This window comes from Bufo bufo, chromosome 9 (assembly GCF_905171765.1).
Source record: "Bufo bufo chromosome 9, aBufBuf1.1, whole genome shotgun sequence".
In the NCBI taxonomy this organism is placed as follows: Eukaryota; Metazoa; Chordata; class Amphibia; order Anura; family Bufonidae; genus Bufo; species Bufo bufo.
The window spans coordinates 105004771-105025534 of record NC_053397.1 but is presented as its reverse complement, the minus strand read 5'-3'; the positions used below and the strand labels follow the sequence as shown (position 1 = coordinate 105025534).

At 44.6% G+C, this 20764-nt stretch overlaps 1 long non-coding RNA gene across 1 annotated transcript; it reads right to left on the bottom strand.

Moving 5' to 3' along the window:
- Nucleotides 1-666: 666 nt before the first annotated feature.
- Nucleotides 667-20650, bottom strand: LOC120979309. Its single transcript, XR_005774269.1, has 3 exons — nucleotides 20530-20650; nucleotides 5338-5343; nucleotides 667-677 (listed from the first exon to the last, which is right to left on the bottom strand). It is a non-coding gene; the product is annotated as an uncharacterized LOC120979309 (long non-coding RNA).
- Nucleotides 20651-20764: the final 114 nt, after the last annotated feature.

Sequence of the window (20764 nt, the reverse complement as noted above, 5' to 3'; positions counted from 1 at the left end):
GCCGCCACAATAAATAAAAGCCGCAAACCGCAGGCATTTAGCTGAAGTGCCTGCTCAATGATTTGAGCAGGCACCAGCTTCCGATCACCGCCCGCTGCGCGGCGGTGATCGGAAATACACAGGGCGTACAGGTACGCCCTGTGTCCTTAAGTACCAGGACATAAGGTACGCCCGATGTCATGAAGAGGTTAAAAAGTGTATTCTAACGTCCCCAAAAAATAAAATGGCATTCACAAAATGATCCAAACATGAAGTAGACATATGGGAAATGTAAAGTAATAACTATTATGAGGTATCACTATCTGTTTTAAAAGCAGAGAAATTAAAATTTGTAAAGTTGTGAATTTTTCAAAACTTTTGGTAAATTTAGTTTTTTTTTATAAATAAAAATTAAATATTTTAAATAAAATTTACCACTGTCATGAAGTACAATATGTGACGAGAAAACATTCTCAGAATGGCTTGGATAAGTAAAAACGTTCTAAAGTTATCACCACATAAAGTGACACATGTCAGATTTGTAAAAAATCTGTCCGGTCCTTAAGGTGAAAAATGACCTGGTCCTTAAGGGGTTAAAGGAATATTTCCATCTCAGACATTGATGGCATATTAAGATATGTCATAATTGTTAGAAGGTATGGGTCCCACTTCTGGGACCTGCTCCTAGCTTTAGAGCACTCCCGAAGTGAAGGAGTGTGAACTGCACAAGCATGGCCCCTTTTGTTCACCGCTATGAGAGTTCTGGAAATACTCAAGTTCTGGCTCAGCAATAACAGACATTTAACACCTGAGAAGCCATAGTCAGTTGTGACCATGGCATCTGAGGCAGCCTTCCCGGGAGCAGAAAAAAATGAATAAAAAGTTATTAAAAAGTCATACACCCTCAAAAATAGTATCAATAAAAACTACAGATTGGCCCCACAAAAATAGTGCTTACACAGCTCCATAGGTGGAAATATAAGAAAGTTATAGGGGTCATAACTTTTTTCCAAAGTTTTTATTTTTTTTCACTATTAAAGCACAAGAAAAAACATGTAAGGCTACTTTCACACTAGCGTTTTGGTTTCCGTTTCTGAGATCCATTCAGGGCTCTCACAAGCGGTCCAAAACTGATCAGTTTGGCCCTAATGCATTCTGAATGGAAAAGGATCCGCTCAGAATGCATCAGTTTGCCTCCGATCAGTCTCCATTCTGCTCTGGAGGCGGACACCAAAACGCTGCCTGCAGTGTTTTGCTGTCTGCCTGACGAAGCGGAGACAAACTGATCCGTCCTGGCACACAATGTAAGTCAATGGGGACGGATCCGTTTTCTCTGACACAATCTGGCAAAATAGAAAACGGATCCGTCCCCCATTGACTTTCAATGGTGTTCAAGACGGATCCGTCATGACCCACAATGTAAGTCAATGGGGACGGATCCGTTTTCTCTGACACAATCTGGCAAAATAGAAAACGGATCCGTCCCCCATTGACTTTCAATGGTGTTCAAGACGGATGCGTCAGAGCTCTAGAAGACGTAATACAACCGGATCCGTTCATGACGGATGCATGCGGTTGTATTATTGTAACGGAAGCGTTTTTGCAGATCCATGACGGATCCGCAAAAAATGCTAGTGTGCAAGTAGCCTTAAAGAGGTTGTCCGGGTTCAGAGCTGAACCCGGACATCCCTCCATTTTCACCCAGGCAGCCCCCCTGACATGAGCATTGGAGCAGTTCATGCACCGATGATCTCCTTTGCCCTGTGCTAAATTGCGCAGGGCAAAGGCATTTTTAGGAGTTCCGGTGACGTACCGGGGCTCTCCATGGGGCTGACAGGAACCCCGGTGACGTCACCGGCACTGATGGGCGGGATTTAGCTCTGCCCTAGCCAGTAAAAGGGCAAGGGCAGAGCTAAAGCCCACCCCTCAGAGCCGGTGACGTCACCGAACACACTGCCGGGCGGAAGTTACCGCCCGGCAGCGTGTTATTGTAAACAAAAGAACCCGTGCCCTGCGCGATTTAGCACAGGGCACGGGAGTGCATCGGAGCATGAGATGCTCCGATGCTAGGTTCAGGGATGCTGCCGGGGTGAAAATAAGGGTATGTCCGGGTTCAGCTCTGAACCCGGACAACCCCTTTAATGTGGTGTAATCATACGAACCCAGAGAATGAAAGGAATACAGTAGGTCAGATTTACCGCATGATGCTATTCAATTTTTTCATCCACTTCCACCCGATTTTGCATTTTTTTCTGGTTTCATTGATTAAAGGGGTTGGCCACCCTAAGTATCAAAAATCCAAAGTGTCGCAGACAATAGCCAAAACTATGAAGTATTAATATTTAAAGCTAAGTGTACTGGCTATATACTGTATAATTTTTCTAACCTGTTCACCATGGCACACTTTCCTGGAGGAGCTCCTCAGACCAGTTGTGTGGGAGGAGCAGCTGTAAAGAGAAAGTAAAAATCCCAGCATGCACTGCAGCAAGCATCTTCAGAGGAGCAGTCACATGACATCCCCGCCCCCCTGTGTTTTTACATAGAGACAAGAGCCCCTCAGACATTATCAAAAACTGCTGTACAGATATAGGGCTTGTTCACACAAACGTTTTTTGCGTTCCCTATATGGGCTGTTTTCTGCGTTCCGTATACGGAACCATTCATTTAAACGGTTCCGCAAAAACAACGGAATGTACTCCGTATGCATTCCGTTTCCATATTTCCGTTCCGCTGAAAGATAGAACTTGTCATATTATTGTCCACAAATCACGTTCCATGGCTCCATTCAAGTCAAAGGGTCCGCAAAAAAGGGACACATACGGAATGTACTCCATATGTCTTCCATATCCGTTCCATTTTTGTGGAACCATCTACAGAAAATTTTATACCCAGCCTAATTTTTTCTAAGTAATTACTGTATATGCCATACGGAAAAATGGAACGGAACCAGAAACACTACTGAAACGAAAAACGGATCCGTTAAAAATGGCCCACAAAACACTGTAAAAGCCATACGGTAATAGAAGGAACACCCCAGTCCCAGCAGTAAGCTATACAGACATAGCAATAGAAGGAACGCCCCAGTGCCAGAAGTAAGCTATACAGACATAGTAATAGAAGACACTCCCCAGTCCCGGCAGTAAGCTATACAGACATAGTAATAGAAGAAACTCCCCAGTCCCAGCAGTAAGCTGTACAGACATAGCAATAAAAAGAACGCCCCAGTCTCAGCAGTAAGCTGTACAGACATAGTAAAAGAAGGAACACCCCAATCCTAGCAGTAAGCTATACAGACATAGCAATAGAAGGAACGCCCCAGTGCCAGCAGTAAGCTATACAGACATAGTAATAGAAGACACTCCCCAGTCCCAGCAGTAAGCTGTACAGACATAGTAATAGAAGAAACTCCCCAGTCTCAGCAGTAATCTGTACAGACATAACAATAGAAAGAACACCCCAGTCTCAGCAGTAAGCTATACAGACATAGCAATAGAAGGAACGCCTCAGTCCCAGCAGTAAGCTGTACAGATATAGTAATAGAAGGCACATAAAACACAGTGGCCAGCTGTTAAGTAGACATATTAGGTATCGCCGCGTCCGTAACAACCTGCTCTATAAAAATATCACATGACCTAACCCCTCAGATGAACACCGTAAAAACTTTTTTCAAAAAATGTAAAAATAAAAGGTATTTTTTGTCACCTTACATCACAAAAAGTGTAATAGCAAGCGATCAAAAAGTCATACGCACCCCAAAATAGTGCCAATCAAACCGTCATCTCATCCCGCAAAAAACATACTCCACCTAAGATAATCGCCCAAAAACTGAAAAAACTATGGCTCTCAAACTATGGAGACACTAAGGCCCCTTGCAGACGAGCGTGTCCGGATTAGGTCCGGATGCATCCCGGGTGCATTACGGCAAACCCACGCGAGTAGGTACGCAATTGCAGTCAGTTTGTTCCGTTTTTATCGCGCGGGTGCAATGCGTTTTGCACGCGCGTGATAAAAAACTGAATGTGGTACCCAGACCCGAACTTCTTCACTGAAGTTCAGGTTTGGGTTCGGTGTTGTGTAGATGTAATTATTTTCCCTTATAACATGGTTATAAGGGAAAATAATAGCATTCTTTAATACAGAATGCTTAGTACAAGGTCAATTGAGGGCTAAAAAATAAAAAAAATATTAACTCACCTCCTCCAATTGATCGCGTAGCTGCCGATCTTCTGTTCTTTCTTCAGGACCTGTGGTGACATCACTTTGACAGGTCCTGAAGAACCTGCTCTATAAAAATGCGTTCACCTCACGCATTGCACCCGCGCGGAAAAATTGCCCGTGTGAAAGGGGCCTAAAACATCTTTTTTTGTTTCAAAAATGAAATCATTGTGTAAAACTTACATAATTAAAAAAAGAGTAGACATATTAGGTATCGCCGCGTCCATAATAATCTGCTCTATAAAAATGTCACTTGACCTAACCCCTCAGGTGAATACAGTAAAAAATATAAACTGTGTAAAAAAAGCAATTTTTTGGTCACCTAACATCACAAAAAGTCTAATAGCAAGCCATCAAAAAGTCATATGCACCCTATAATAGTACCAATCAAACCGTCATCCCATCTCGAAAAAATGAGCCCCTACACAAGACAGTCACCCAAAAAATAAATAAAACTACGGCTTTCAGAATATGGAGACACTAATAAAACTTTTTCAAAAATGCTTTATGTAAAACTGAAACAAACAACCCAAAAAGTAGTCATATTTGGTATTGTCGTGACCGTGACAATCTGCTTTATAAAAATACCACATGATCTAACCTGTCAGATGAATGTGCCAAAACAGCTATTTCTTGTTACCTTGCCTCACAAAAAGTGTAATATAGAGCAACTATATGTACCCTAAAATAGTACCAACAAAACTGCTACCTTATCCCGTAGTTTCCAAAATAGGGTCACTTTTTTAGATTTTCTACTCTAGGGGTGCATTAGGGGGGCTTCAAATGGGACATGGTGTCAAAACAGTCCAGCAAAATCTGCCTGCCATTTGCCATCAACCCTTGGGGAACCCCTAAAGGGTTAATAATGTTTGTAAAATCAGTTTTGAATACCTTGAGGGGTGTCGTTTCTAGAATGGGGTCACTTTTGGTTGGTTTCTATTATATAAGCCTCACAAAGTGACTTCAGACCTGAACTGGTCCGTAAAAAGTGAGTTTTTGAAAATTTCTGAAAATTTTCAAGATTTGCATCTAAACTTCTAAGCCTTGTAACGTCCCCCAAAAATAAAATGGCATTCCCAAAATGATCCAAACATAAAGTAGACATATGGGGAATGTAAATGTCACGAGGGTATCGAGAACCACGCCTGACTCCGTTATACCCGGGGTCAGGAAGTCGCAGCGGTTGGCTGCACGCTCTATTTAAGATAGGGCTGTTTTCCTTATGGTAGCTTTCTGGGTTTGCTTAGCAAACCCTTTTGGCTCACTCAGGGATCCGTAGCTCCTTCTCCTCAGCTGTTCCTTGTCCAGCACTCCCAGACCTCCTTATATTCCTCTCTCACACTTCTCTGGTTGCCAGAGATAGAGCTTCCTGCCTGGACATCTATTCTGACCTTCTGGAGCTGTGTTGCTGCGTTCGCTGGTAGTTGGTCCAGAACGCTACCCTCCGGATCCCTGTTGGACCTTTTTGGTTTATTGTGGTCGCCCACCTGGGTGTATGTGTTTGTCTGTTTTGTCTGTCCTCTCCCTGGTGTTTCCCTCTTAGTGATAGTGGTGTGGACTAGCGATCCCACCGGCCTGTTCACTATCTAGGGCTCATATTAGGGAAAGCCAGGGTTTAGGCACGTGATCGCCGCACGGGTGAGGAACCCGTCTAGGGACGTCAGGGCAGTCAGGTGCCAGCCGCAAGGTGAGTTAGGGGTCACCACCTTTCCCTCTCCCTTGGGCAGGGCTTTCCCTGTTTTCCTCCCTGTGCGTGACGTCGGTCATTACAGTAAACTAATAACTATTTTTGGAGGTATTACTATGTATTATAGAAGTAGAGAAATTGAAACTTGGAAATTTGCAAAGTTTTCCAAAATTTGTGTAAATTTTGTATTTTTTTTATAAATTAAAAATAAATTTTTTTGACTCCATTTTACTAGTGTTATGAAGTACAATATGTGACGAAAAAACTATCTCAGAATGGCCTGGATAAGTCAAAGCGTTTTAAAGTTATCACCACATAAAGTGACACTGGTCAGATTAGGCTGTGTCTTTAAGGGGTTAAAGGGGTATTCCTATCTTGCTCTTTCATCCTCACCTGCAGCCAGCTATGCTGTTCACTTCCTGGTTTCCTGCTGCTAAGGCTGGGCTGTCTTAGGGCCCTTTCACACTTGCGTTGTCCGGATCCGGCGTGTACTCCATTTGCCGGAATTACACGCCGGATCCGGAAAAACGCAACTGAACTGAAAGCATTTGAAGACGGATCCGTCTTCAAAATGCGTTCAGTGTTACTATGGCACCATAGTAGTAGTGGGGAGCGGTATACTTACTTACCGTCCGTGCGGCTCCCGGGGCGCTCCAGAATGACGTCAGAGCGCCCCATGCGCATGGATGACGTGATCCATGCGACATGTCATCCATGAGCGTGGGGCGCCCTGACGTCACTCTGGAGCTCCCGGGGAGCCGCACGGACGGTAAGTATACTGCTCCCCCGCTCCCCACTACACTTTACCATGGCTGCCAGGACTTTAGCGTCTTGGCAGCCATGGTAACCATTCAGAAAAAGCTAAACGTCGGATCCGGCAATGCGCCGAAACGACGTTTAGCTTAAGGCCGGATCCGGATTAATGCCTTTCAATGGGCATTAATTCCGGATCCGGCCTTGCGGCAAGTGTTCAGGATTTTTGGCCGGAGCAAAAAGCGCAGCATGCTGCGGTATTTTCTCCGGCCAAAAAACGTTCCGGTCCGGAACTGAAGACATCCTGATGCATCCTGAATGGATTTCTCTCCATTCAGAATGCATTAGGATAAAACTGATCAGGATTCTTCCGGCATAGAGCCCGACGACGGAACTCTATGCCGGAAGAAAAGAACGCAAGTGTGAAAGAGCCCTTAGGCAGTTTGAGTGAAGGCCTGCCACGCCTCCTTATGACATCACTCAGAGCTCAGTCCTTGCCTGCTGGTTCATGTGGATTGTATGAGTCATCAGCAGCCTGCAGTCTCTGTGAAGCCCCTCCCCCCTGCTGGGGAATCGTCACTCAATTCCATAAATGTGGCCCCTTTGTTCCATCCACTGCATATTTGTCTTCCCCCTATGTGCCTAGATGACATAATGGAGTTCCTCAATTCCTGTTGATGCCCTATATTATCATATATTATTATATCGTTGGTGGATTTAGTGGTGGATATAATATTTTAAAAATAATACTCACCTCTCTTGAACTTGCCTCCGGTCCTCTGATCCTTCTCTGGCACGTCCTCACGCTCCTCTGTAGTTTCAGAAGTCTTCGAGCAGCCGCACATGCGCAGATCTATATTCTTTTGCACTGCTCCTAAAATTGCGCGGCTCTGTTTTAGACGCGGACAAAGGAATAAACATCAGCGCATGCGCAGCCGCCCGGAGCCGTGCTCGTTCGCGATAACATGAAGAGGCCGGGCACTGGATGGAGCTACTTCTTCTGCGCAAGCGCGGCCCATGGATGCAGCGGCCAAGAGGTGGCCGTATCTATGGGATACCAAACATATACAATGAGGTAGGAGGCAACAAATTTTAGAGGGAACGCTGGGAAATTTTTAATAAGATATATTTACAAAAATGCTCAATGGGACATATTTATTAAATTACACTATGATCACTGAGATGGGAATACCCCTTTAAGAAGATATATTAGTAAGGCCTCTTTCACAAGACCGTTTTTTTTTCTTTTAAGGGCCGTTTTTTGCATTCCGTATACGGGCCGTATTCGGAACCGTTCATTTCAATGGTTCGGCAGAAAAACGGAATGTACTCCGTATGCATTCCTTATCCGTATTTCCGTTCCGTTGAAAGATAGAACATGCCCAATTATTGCCCGCAAATCACGTTCCATGGCTCCATTCAAGTCAATGAGTCCGCAAAAAAAACTGAACACATACGGAAATGCATCCGTATGTCTTCCGTATCTGTTCCGTTTTTGCGGAACCATCTATTGAAAATATTAATTGTAATTACTGTATACTGTATATGCCATGAGGAAAAACAGAAAAGAAAAACGGAAACACAACGGAAACAAAAACCAGAACAACGGATCCGTGAAAAACGTACCGCAAAACACTGAAAAAGCCATACGGTTGTGTGAAAGAGGCCTAAGTGTAATATCTCCCTACTTTCTTTCCAGTTTGAATAAGTGCTAACATTGTGGCCAACCCCTTTAATAGTATTAACAGTGGTTGATAGTATTCTCTGTGTAAGTGTGTATACAGAGATAGCTGTCAGTCACTGATAGTTCTTCACCAAGTGTGTGTGTTAACATTTGCATAAGAGGTACAGATGCAGCAGAGTTAACAGTTACAGTGATGATGTGTTATCTAGATGTGATAACCCACCAAGAGTGACTTTTGACTCTGCTACATCCGAATTTGTACATGGTTGTTTCTCTGTAATTGTTTATACAGAAGTAGTATGGGGATACAGTATTCATCAAACTCAAAAGTGACAGGTACCACGCCTCCTTTTCAGTCAGTGACACCTGTTCCCAGTGACCTTAGGTCCGGTCCTAAAATAGCTAGGATACTTAATGCGCAGCTGTTCAGAGCTGCAGCCGGTCAGATGACTTTCTGTGATTTTTACAGAAACAGCAATTCTCTTACAGTTTATAACTATTTTAACAAAGTTTTAACATGCTTTCCACATCGGGCGTAGCGGCATGGCGTGACGGACGTAGGCGTGCCGCGATCCCTCCCACCTCCTGGCCTCATGTGTTGGACCGTTCGTACCTGCTGAGCGTCGACATTCCCCGTATCCTGCCCCCGGCCTGATGTTGGATGACGGGCCCCAGTCGAGATGGAGGGTGGCTGGAAGTTTGCGATGGTGGGACCTTGATTGGCGGTGTCGACACTGATCCGACCTGGCGGTGGGGTCTGTCTGGTGGTTGTTGAGATCCCCTGGCTCCGTTGACTCTGCTCTCCTTCGTTCCGGTCTGATCTAGGCCGGATGCCAGAGACGCCATGGAGAGCGCATGCGTTCATGTGCTAGTAGCGGCGTCCGGTGGCAGCTTGAGCGTTACCCGTCTGGGGGACACAGATGATCTGCGCTGGTCTGGAGGGTGTGAGTAGCCCAAGGAGTGAGTTTTACAATCCATGAACTAACTCCGCAAAGCAAGCATAATTAATCTCTGTTAACATTTGCTAACACTTGCTCACCTGCTGATGTGTGTCTGGTTCTGCTGCGGCTGGTGAATCCGGGCTGTTTGTAGTACCCGTGTCGCAGACCCTGCCTGGATTACTCTGCGATGTCTGGTGGTTTGTGGGATGGAGCGGTGTCCTGGAGTTTCAGGCGGAGAGTCAGCATTGGCAACTAAAACAACTAAAACTAGTTGATATCAGCCTTCTTAACTCTGCTAGCTGATGAACTTTTGTTCCGATCTGTTTTGATTAACTTTTTATTAACTATATATACTACCAGGAAATCAAAGAGAAGCAAAAGCAGTATCTACTAATATTTATTAACATTTGTCCTGTTAACCCTTCTTGGTTTGCTGATATTTGTTGTTTGCGCATTCATTGGCAGGGGGGGGAGAGAGGGGGAGATGGGTCGACTTAAAACAACTACTTGATAACATTGTGGCTATCAACCACTCTAACTCCCCTGGCTGAGGAGCCCTTGGTTCCTAACTATTTATGCTACATCCTGGACTGCTACGCCATGTGATATAATCTGTCGCCATAATACTTTGGAATCTGTTCATAGCGTGACAATTGTTATTTGTTTTCTCCCTTTTTCCTTTTTTTTTTTCTCTTTTTTAATAGTGTTAATGTCGTAAGCTTTATCTTATAATGCCAGCAAAGGTTCCAGGTAGGAAGTCCATCGGTGCAAGTGGAGGTAGCCCAGCCTTAAAAATTGACAAATTTCTGAAGTCACCGCAATACAAAACTAGGATTAACCAGAAGGGCAACAGGGAGAACAAAATAGATCAAATAGATCCATCATTTATAGAGGAAATGGGTGAAGCGGGAAGGAGTGATAAGCACACAGTAACAAAAGAGAGGATAGATATAGTGGATCAGAAGCTGACAGATATCCTGGATGCGGTTCAACAATCGAACCAAGCGTTGGGAGATCTATCCGCTAAAATTTCCACAGTTCAAACTGATCTTTCCTTAATTAAAGATGAGATGAATAAAGTACGTGAGAAAGTCAAAGACCTCCAGTTGGTTCCAAAAGAGCTAAAGAGAGAGAGATGGATTGGATTAAGAATAGAATTGGGGTGATAGAAACCGAGAAGAACTTATTACAGGAAAGAGTCACTCAAATGGAGGATAGATCTCGCAGAGCGAATATACAGTACAGACCAAAGTTTGGACACACCTTCTCATTCAAAGAGTTTTTTTTATTTTCATGACTATAAGGAAATAAGGAGTTTAAGAAAAGGAGTTTGGAAACTAAGGTTGGATATAATTTCCTTGTGTGTTGTTGGCTTAATTTTACGTGGTCCTTCAACTACAGCAGACAGGGTCTAAATCTAAATCATTTATACTGTTTTACTTTTTTACTGTTGTAATCCCCATTTAGTATGTGTTGCACAATTTACAACGCAGTCCAGTGCACATCTTGCATGATGTATGCAGTCCTGGAACAGCCGTTCGAGGGTGTATATCTTTGTTCTAGATGTGAGCAAATTACCCGTTTGGAATCGCAGATCGAGTCTCTAAATGGGCAAGTTGCAACACTGAGAGGCATTGATAATTTGCAAAAGAGTTTGCTTCTCACCGAGCAAGCACTCTTTGGGGTAGATGAGGGGGAGGGTGACAGAGAGGAGGCTGAGGAAAGTGAGGTAGCTAGCTGGGTAAAAGTTAGAAAGCGGGGTAGAGGGAAGAGTGCCAGGGAGGCTAGCCCTGATCTGACACACCCCAACAAGTTTGCACGTTTGGCAGATGAGGGGGATGTCAGTCCGGGGACGGCACTGCTGCAGCCAGACACTTCCTCTGCCAGTCAGGGGAATGTCAGCTCCAGTAAGCAGGGAACCAGGAGAGCAGGGCAGGCCAGACAGGTGCTGGTAGTGGGAGACTCCATTATTAGGGGAACAGATAGGGAAATCTGTCACAAAGACCGTGATCGCCGAACAGTGTGCTGTCTTCCTGGCGCTAGAGTTCGACACATCGCGGATCGGGTTGACAGATTACTGGGAGGGGCTGGAGACGATCCAGCGGTCATGGTCCATATCGGAACCAATGACAAAGTTAGAGGTAGGTGGAGAGTCCTTAAAAATGATTTCAGGGATTTAGGTCAAAAGCTGAGGGCAAGGACCTCTAAGGTAGTATTTTCCGAAATACTGCCTGTACCACGAGCCACACAAGAAAGGCAATGGGAGATTAGGGAGATTAACAAGTGGCTCAAGAACTGGTGTAGGATGGAGGGGTTTGGGTTCCTGGAGAACTGGGCCGATTTTTCTATCGGCAACAGGCTCTATCGTAGGGACGGGCTGCACCTCAATGGGGAAGGGGCAGCTGTGCTGGGGAGAAAGATGGCTAGAAGGTTGGAGGAGTGTTTAAACTAGGGACTGGGGGGGAGGGTAATTACGTTATAGGAGGGGAAGATAGTGCAGATAGAGACCGGGGGCAAGGTAATAAGAATGGGGGAGGAATGGAAGGAGGGACTAGAACAATTCAGAAGGAAAGGTGTAGGGTAAAAAATATACATAAACCTCTCAAATGTATGTATACTAATGCCAGAAGCCTGACTAATAAAACTGGTGAACTGGAATTAGTGATGTGTGAGGAGGACTATGACATAGTGGGAATAACTGAGACATGGCTGGATGATAGCTATGACTGGGCAGTTAATGTACAAGGTTACAGTCTGTTTAGAAAGGATCGTCAAAACCGGAGAGGGGGAGGGGTCTGCCTTTATATAAAGTCCTGTCTAAAGCCCACAGTCCGAGAAGATATAAGTGAGGGACATGAACATGTGGAGTCACTATGGGTAGAGATACATGGAGCTAAAAACAACAATAAATTACTAATAGGAGTTTACTATAAACCACCTAATATACCAGAGTCCACAGAAAATCTACTACTAAACGAGATAGACGAGGCGGCAAATCATAATGAGGTGGTTATTATGGGGGACTTCAACTACCCAGATATAGACTGGGAAACTGAAACTTGTATATCTCATAAGGGAAACAGGTTCGTGGCTATAACCAAAGACAATTACCTCTCCCAACTGGTTCAGGACCCGACTAGAGGGACGGCCATACTGGACTTAGTATTAACCAATAGACCTGACAGAACAACAGACGTGCAGGTCGGGGGACACCTGGGAAATAGTGACCATAAAGTAATAACCTTCCAATTATCATTCAAAAGAGCGTTTCTACAGGGAGGAACAAAAATACCAAACTTCAAAAAAGCTAAATTTAGCCAACTAAGAGAGGCCATAGGCCAAACTAACTGGGACAAAGTCCTCACAAATACAGACACAAAATGGGATATCTTTAAAAACATCCTAAAAACTCATTGTCAGAGGTACATACCGTATGGTAATAAAAGGTTAAGGAACAAAAAGAAACCAATGTGGATAAATAGAACTGTAAAGAAAGCAATAAATGACAAAAAGAAAGCATATAAAACACTAAAACAGGAGGGTTGCACGGAAGCACTGAAAAACTATAAGGAAAAAAATAGAACATGTAAAAAACAAATAAAAGCGGCCAAACTAGAGACCGAGAGATTAATTGCCAAAGAGAGTAAAACCAACCCTAAAATGTTCTTCAATTATATAAATGTTAAAAAGTATAAAGCTGAAGGTGTTGGCCCTTTAAAGAGTAATGAGGGGGGAGTCGCAGAGAGCGACGAGGAGAAAGCAAAGCTGTTAAATATTTTTTTCTCCAATGTATTCGCTGAGGAAAATAAATTGTCAGATGACATGCAGAATGCAAAAATAAATTCCCCATTAAAAGTGTCCTGTCTGACCCAGGAAGAAGTACATCAGCGGCTTAAAAAGATTAAAATAGACAAATCGCCAGGACCGGATGGCATACACCCCCGTATCCTAAAGGAATTAAGTAATGTCATAGCCAGACCCTTATTTCTGATATTTGCAGACTCTATACTGACAGGGAATGTCCCACAGGATTGGCGCGTGGCATATGTGGTGCCAATATTCAAAAAGGGGCCAAAAACAGAGCCTGGAAACTATAGGCCGGTAAGTTTAACATCTGTTGTGGGTAAACTGTTTGAAGGTTTTCTGAGAGATGCTATATTAGAGCATCTCAACGGAAATAAGCAAATAACGCCATATCAGCATGGCTTCGTGAGGGATCGGTCATGTCAGACTAATTTAATCAGTTTCTATGAGGAGGTAAGTTCTAGACTTGACAGCGGCGAATCAATGGATGTCGTATATCTGGACTTCTCCAAAGCATTTGACACTGTACCGCATAAAAGGTTAGTATATAAAATGAGAATGCTCAGACTGGGAGAAAACATCTGTATGTGGGTAAGTAACTGGCTGAGTGATAGAAAACAGAGGGTGGTTATTAACGGTACACATTCAGATTGGGTCACTGTCACTAGTGGGGTACCTCAGGGGTCAGTATTGGGCCCTATTCTCTTCAATATATTTATTAATGATCTTGTAGAAGGCTTGCATAGTAAAGTATCAATTTTCGCAGATGACACTAAACTGTGTAAAGTAATTTACACTGAAGAGGACAGTATACTACTACAGAGGGATCTGGATAGATTGGAGGCTTGGGCAGATAAGTGGCAGATGAGGTTTAACACTGATAAATGTAAGGTTATGCACATGGGAAGGAAAAATGCAAGTCACCCGTACATACTAAATGGTAAAACACTCGGTAACACTGACATGGAAAAAGATCTAGGAATTTTAATAAACAGCAAACTAAACAGCAAAAACCAGTGTCAGGCAGCTGCTGCCAAGGCCAACAAGATAATGGGTTGCATCAAAAGGGGCATAGATTCCCGTGATATGAACATAGTCCTACCACTTTACAAATCGCTAGTCAGACCACACATGGAGTACTGTGTACAGTTCTGGGCTCCTGTAAACAAGGCAGACATAGCAGAGCTAGAGAGGGTTCAGAGGAGGGCAACTAAAGTAATAACTGGAATGGGGCAACTACAGTACCCTGAAAGATTATCAAAATTAGGGTTATTCACTTTAGAAAAAAGACGACTGAGGGGAGATCTAATTAATATGTATAAATATATCAGGGGTCAGTACAGAGATCTATCCCATCAGCTATTTATCCCCAGGACTGTGACTGTGACGAGGGGACATCCTCTGCGTCTGGAGGAAAGAAGGTTTGTACACAAACATAGAAGAGGATTCTTTACGGTAAGAGCAGTGAGACTATGGAACTCTCTGCCTGAGGAGGTGGTGATGGTGAGTACAATAAAGGAATTCAAGAGGGGCCTGGATGTGTTTCTAGAGCGTAATAATATTACATGGTTTAGGCTACTAGAGAGGGGTCGTTGATCCAGGGAGTTATCTGATTGGAGTCGGGAAGAAATTTTTTATTCCCCTAAAGTGGAGAAAATTGGCTTCTACCTCACAGGGTTTTTTGCCTTCCTCTGGATCAACTTGCAGGATAACAGGCCGAACTGGATGGACAAATGTCTTTTTTCGGCCTTATGTACTATGTTACTATGTTACTATGAAAATTGTAGATTCACACTGAAGGCATCAAAACTATGAATTAACACATGTGGAATTATATACATAACAAACAAGTGTGAAACAACTGAAAATATGTCATATTCTAGGTTCTTCAAAGTAGCTACCTTTTGGTTTGATTACTGCTTTGCACACTCTTGGCATTCTCTTGATGAGCTTCAAGAGGTAGTCCCCTGAAATGGTCTTCACGTCACAGGTGTGCCCTGTCAGGTTTAATAAGTGGGATTTCTTGCCTTATAAATGGGGTTGGGACCATCAGTTGCGTTGAGGAGAAGTCAGGTGGATACACAGCTGATAGTCCTACTGAATAGACTGTTAGAATTTGTATTATGGCAAGAAAAAAGCAGCTAAGTAAAGAAAAACGAGTGGCCATCATTACTTTAAGAAATGAAGGTCAGTCAGTCAGCCGAAAAATTGGGAAAGCTTTGAAAGTAAGGGCTATTTGACCATGAAGGAGAGTGATGGGGTGCTGCGCCAGATGACCTGGCCTCCACAGTCACCGGACCTGAACCCAATCGAGATGGTTTGGGGTGAGCTAGACCGCAGAGTGAAGGCAAAAGGGCCAACAAGTGCTAAGCATCTCTGGGAACTCCTTCAAGACTGTTGGAAGACCATTTCAGGGGACTACCTCTTGAAGCTCATCAAGAGAATGCCAAGAGTGTGGAAAGCAGTAATCAAAGCAAAAGGTGGCTACTTTGAAGAACCTAGAATATGACATATTTTCAGTTGTTTCACACTTGTTTGTTATGTATATAATTCCACATGTGTTAATTCATGGTTTTGATGCCTTCATAGTCATGAAAATAAAGAAAACTCTTTGAATGAGAAGGCGTGTCCAAACTTTTGGTCTGTACTGTACGTCTGGTTGGGTTCCCTGAAGGGTCTGAAAAAGAAGACCCGACAGGGTTTATTCAGCAATGGTTATTAGAAGTGCTTGGAGTGGATAGACTCTCTATGGGGTTTTCCGTGGAAAGGGCTCACCGGATACCAACTAAACAGCTACCGGTAGGGAGCCCTCCAAGAGCGATCTTGGCCAAAATGATAAATGTTCGGGACAGGGATAACATTATGAAAAATAAAAGACTTTTACCTCCTCTAGAGTATAACGGTAGGGAAATAGAAATATATCCAGACTATTTGAGGGCAACACAGGCAAAGCGTTGTGAATTTAGAGAGGTCAAGAAGAGAATAGCGGCAGCCAAGATCAAATACTCCCTTTTCTCCCCCACAAAAATGAGAGTAATATACAAGGACCAAGCTCTTTTCTTTAACCAACCAGATGAAGTACGGGAATGGCTAGATGGCAGGGGGATAGGTTCCTAATCTATAGGTAACATATTAAGTAATGGCGATGACTAAGGGGGTGGACAGGTGGGGGGGGAAGGGCGAAGTGTAAGAAGTTAGCAAACCGTTCGGTTTGTCTGACCAAGAGGTGTTGGGGAGGGAGGATGGGGGGGGGGGTTGAGTGGGGGGGTAGGGGCTGGTGGGGAGGGTAAAGGGAAGCTGGGTTGGGCAGATGGGATCTCGGTGGTCACTGCGGGTCACTCTCTCTCCTTTCCCCATTCTCTACCCGTCTTCTTGGCGGGCCCAGAGGGCCTTTCCATTGCACAAGAAAGTACATGAATAGAATACTGACATGGAATATACGTGGAATGGCCGAAAGGGCTAAGCGGGTGGTCATATTTGATGTAGTTGAGCGACATCTTCCCGCGATAATATGCCTGGTAGAAACACATCTTATAGAGGAGAACATTAATTATGTGAAAAGGAAATGGGCAAAGTATGACTACCACGCTTGCTGTTCGGCGTATTCCCGGGGCGTTAGTGTTTATGTTCATAGTGCTATAGATTACACCCCAATTGCCCAAAGAATTGATAAAGAGGGTAGATTTGTTTTCTTGCACTGTTATTTAGATGGTATTGAATGCATACTGGCATTTGTCTATGTTCTTCCTCCCTTCTCTATGTCTGTTATGTCATCTTTGGTGGAATTCATTGCCTCTAGAACACGTTGCCCGGTTCTGGTAACTAGGGACTTTAATGACGTTATGGACCTGGAGGGAGATAGATACTCTAAGGATCGCCCCTACAAAGCAGATAAGGTCAAACCAACACCTTTAAGAAGGATCTCCAGGGAAATGGCATTGACAGACATCTGGCGATATCTATAGTTGCAAGAAAAAGTATGTGAACCCTTTGGAATGATATGGATTTCTGCACAAATTGGTCATAAAATGTGATTTGATCTTCATCTAAGTCACAACAATAGACAATCACAGTCTGCTTAAACTAATAACACACAAATAATTAAATGTTACCATGTTTTTATTGAACACACCATGTATACATTCACAGTGCAGGTGGAAAAAGTATATGAACCTCTAGACTAATGACATCTCCAAGAGCTAATTGGAGTGAGGTGTCAGCCAACTGGAGCCTAATCAATGAGATGAGGTTGGAGGTGTTGGTTACAGCTGCCCTGCCCTATAAAAAACACACACCAGTTCTGGGTTTGCTTTTCACAAGAAGCATTGCCTGATGTGAATGATGCCTCGCACAAAAGAGCTCTCAGAAGACCTACGATTAAGAATTGTTGACTTGCATAAAGCTGGAAAGGGTTATAAAAGTATCTCCAAAAGCCTTGCTGTTCATCAGTCCACGGTAAGACAAATTGCTTATAAATGGAGAAAGTTCAGCACTGCTGCTACTCTCCCTAGGAGTGGCCATCCTGTAAAGATGACTGCAAGAGCACATTGCAGACTGCTCAATGAGGTGAAGAAGAATCCTAGAGTGTCAGTTAAAGACTTACAAAAGTCTCTGGCATATGCTAACATCCCTGTTAGCGAATCTACAATACGTAAAACACTAAACAAGAATGGATTTCATGGGAGGATACCACAGAGGAAGCCACTGCTGTCCAAAAAAAAACATTGCTGCACGTTTACAGTTTGCACAAGAGCACCTGGATGTTCCACAGCAGAACTGGCAAAATATTCTGTAGACAGATGAAACCAAAGTTGAGTTGTTTGGAAAAAACACACAACACTATGTGTGGAGAAAAAGAGGCACAGCACACCAACATCAAAACCTCATCCCAACTGTGAAGTATGGTGGTGGGGGCATCATGGTTTGGGGCTGCTTTGCTACCTCAGGGCCTGGACAGATTGCTATCATCGAAGGAAAATTGAATTCCCAAGTTTATCAAGACATTTTAGAGGAGAACTTAAGGCCATCTGTCCACCAGCTGAAGCTCAAAAGAAGTTGCAACAAGACAACGACCCAAAGCATAGAAGTAAATCAACAACAGAGTGGCTTAAACAGAAAAGAATACGCCTTCTGGAGTGGCTCAGTCAGAGTCCTGACCTCAACCCGATTGAGATGCTGTGGCATGACCTCAAGAAAGCGATTCACACCAGACATCCCAAGAATATTGCTGAACTGAAACAGTTCTGTAAAGAGGAATGGTCAAGAATTACTCCTGACCGTTGTACACGTCTGATCTGCAACTACAGGAAACGTTTGGTTGAAGTTATTGCTGCCAAAGGAGGTTCAACCACTTTTTCCACCTGCACTGTGAATGTTTACATGGTGTGTTCAATAAAAACATGGTAACATTTAATTCTTTGTGTGTTATTAGTTTAAGCAGACTGTGATTGTCTATTGTTGTGACTTAGAGGAAGATCAGATCACATTTTATGACCAATTTGTGCAGAAATCCATACCATTCCAAAGGGTTAACATACTTTTTCTTGCAACTGTATATGGGGGAAAAAAAGTATTTTCCTGTTTCAGTCGGGCGAACACTGTCATGTCCAGAATAAATGTAGCTTTAGCCAGGGGCGTAACTAGAAGTGACTGGGCCCCACAGCAAATATTTGTAAGGGCCCCTCCAGCGCGCTTCGCACCTCCCTCCTTCTGTGTAAACCCCACTCCTTTGGCACAGTGTAGCAGTATACTGTATATTGTGTGGCACAGTGTAGAGGTATACTGTATATTGTGGGGCACAGTGTAGCGGTATACTGTATTTTGTGTGGCACAGTGGATGCTATATGTGTATAACATAAACATATTTCATATGAAAACTTACAGTTACTTGACCCTTGGGGATCTCGGACACCACTTCAACACTTTGGCCGGGGGCTCGGCGGAGCTGATGTTGTGCTTTATCCTAATGAGAAAGATTTCATAATAAGGATTTGGAGAAGGGGCAGAGGCATAGCAGAGCAGGGAGAGGCTGGTGCTGCTACTAGGGGGTCATACCATGGGGGAGTAATAAAGCCCACTATAATGCCCCCCCCCAGTAGTAATAATTCTCCTTATAATGTGACAGTGCAAAAATACCCCCTTGTAATGCCCCCAGTTGAGCTAATGTCCCCATAATGCCCCCATAATGTCCCAGTATAAAATACCCCTATATAGTGCCCCCAGTAAATTCCCCCATAGTGCTCCTCTCCCCCCTTCCTGCTAGTGCCCCCCATAATGTACCAGTATAAAATGCCCCATATATAGTGCCCCAGTAGATGCCCCTCAGTGTCCGGCCTCTGATAGGCTGCCGGCCTAGTGTCCCCCATAATGCCCCCCAATAATGTGCCAGTAAGTGTCCCCATAGATGCCCCCCCATCATGTGCCAGTATCAAGTGCCTCTCCCCCCCCCCCCCCACATGTCCCAGTATCATAGTGCTATCTCCCCCCCAATGTGCCAGTATCAAGTGCCTCTCTCCTTCCCACCCCCCATGTCCCAGTATCATAGTGCCATCTCCCCCCCCAAAAAAGTGCCAGTATCAAGTGCCTCTCTCCCCCCATGTGCCAGTATCATAGTGCCAAACCCACCCATGTGCCAGTATCAAGTGCCAACCCCCCCCCCCACATGCCAGTATCAAGTGCCTCTCTCCTCCCCCCATGTCCCAGTATCATAGTGCCATCTCCCCCCCCCACAAAAAAAGTGCCAGTATCAAGTGCCTCTCTCCCACCCCACCCCCCATGTGCCAGTATCAGGTGCCTCTCCCCCCCCCAGGTGCCAGTATCAGGTGCCAACTCCCCTCCCCCCCCCAGGTGCCAGTATCAGGTGCCTCTCTTCCCCCCCATGTGCCAGTATCAGGTGCCAACCCCCCCTCCCCCCCAGGTGTCAGTATCAAGTGCCTCTCTCCACCCCCCATGTCCCAGTATCATAGTGCCATCTCCCCTCCCCCACTAAAAAAGTGCCAGTATCAAGTGCCTCTCTCCCTCACCCCCATGTGCCAGTATCAGGTGCCTCTCCCCCCCCCCATGTGCCAGTATCAGGTGCCAACCCCCCCTCCCCCCCAGGTGCCAGTATCAGGTGCCAACCCCTCTCCCCCCCCATGTGCCTGTATCAGGTGCCTCTCTCCCCCCCATGTGCCAGTATCAGGTGCCAACCCCCCCCAGGTGCCAGAATCAGGTGCCAACCCCCCTCCCCCCATGTGCCAGTATCAAGTGCCCCCCGCTCCCCCCATGGCAGTAACAGTTGGGTATTAAAAAATAATAATAAACATTTCTACTTACCTCCATGTCAGCGATGCGATGCAGCCTCTTCCTGTGTCCCGCCCTGTATTGTGTCCCGCCCTGTATGTCCATATATGGAGTCAGTGCTTGTATTTCAGAAAAGTTTCTGCTGGGATTCGAACCCACGACCTTCTGTATCAGAGGCAAAGCACTTAAAGGGGTTGTCCGGGATTGGGGACATTTGTCTATTAGTAATCTAATAACATAAACATTACAAACATGCATGTGGTACCTTTAGAACATATTGCTGAAGCCCTGTTTTCCTCCTTTCAATTCATGCCCGGAAGTGAATCTTTTCTTATCTTCAGTGACGTACCGGGTCCCTAGCAGGCGAGCATAGCTTCCTCTTCCTCTGCTCAGGGAGCCCGGTGACGTCACTGGCAGTCT